This window comes from Coturnix japonica, chromosome 4 (assembly GCF_001577835.2).
Source record: "Coturnix japonica isolate 7356 chromosome 4, Coturnix japonica 2.1, whole genome shotgun sequence".
NCBI classification, from domain to species: Eukaryota; Metazoa; Chordata; class Aves; order Galliformes; family Phasianidae; genus Coturnix; species Coturnix japonica.
This window is the reverse complement of record NC_029519.1, coordinates 66,577,611-66,578,594: the sequence shown is the minus strand read 5'-3', so window position 1 is coordinate 66,578,594 and position 984 is coordinate 66,577,611.

The window sequence follows — 984 nt, the reverse complement described above, 5'->3', positions numbered from 1 at the left end:
CAAAGGAGGCTGAAGTGCAGACAGACTCATAGAGGGCCTCTTCCTGCAGCCAGAGGTGCTGCCCTGCTACAGAACACACAGTTAACATTGGGCTGATCATTAAAAAAACAACAAACAAAAAGGCAGAGCGTGACAGCTTGTGCCATCTGCCTGGAACACGAGCTCGAGTTTTAATAGCACCAGCTATATCATTTTTAACAAACGCTTTTGTATTCAAATCTGTTTTCTGCTTAAAATCCCTCAAACGGAAAGAAGCCAGCAGTTTGTACGCTCACACCTGCTGCCCTCTCACGCCTGTGAAGGTCTGCATCAATAGGGATGGCCATGCACTGCTCAGCAGTACATTGTTCTTATGCATTAGTACAGAAATGTCTGCTAGAAGAGCCTCACAGGAGAGGGGAGAAGGAGCTTTCAAAGGAAGATGCACAACTAATAGGCTATAAGAAGGAGGTTGTATAATGAGAACTGCGTGTTGATGCTTCTCTCCAGTTCTATTGGACAGATTTCTTCTTTCCTCATCAGCTGCATCCCTTGTTTAACAGATTACAAAACCAAACTACGTGTACTTTCCACTCATAGTTCCTAAGACTCCAAAAACCAAAATACCAACAGTAATAATGTATAAGACGGCAGCCCAATTTTTGAAGCTCTTTAAGACAGATTAGTAGGAGAGGCAGCACCCAGGTGAAACCACTCTATTCCCTCTATTTATTCATGTTAGGTTAAAGAAATAAAAGCAGTTATAATTCTGCTATAGCACACTCAGGCTGGATCAAAAGGCAAATTAAGTTTCACCGTCCACATTAAGAAAGCAATTCAGCTCCTGAACTGGATCAGCTTTGAGTCTCCTGTTCAGCAGCAGACAGAATTATCAAACCTCTTTTTATTTGTTTGTGAACTTGACTTCAGGACCCCAAAAAGAGTAATATAAACTTGGTCCATTTATAGTAAAACTGGTCCAAAACGCTGGAGCTGGTCCATCAA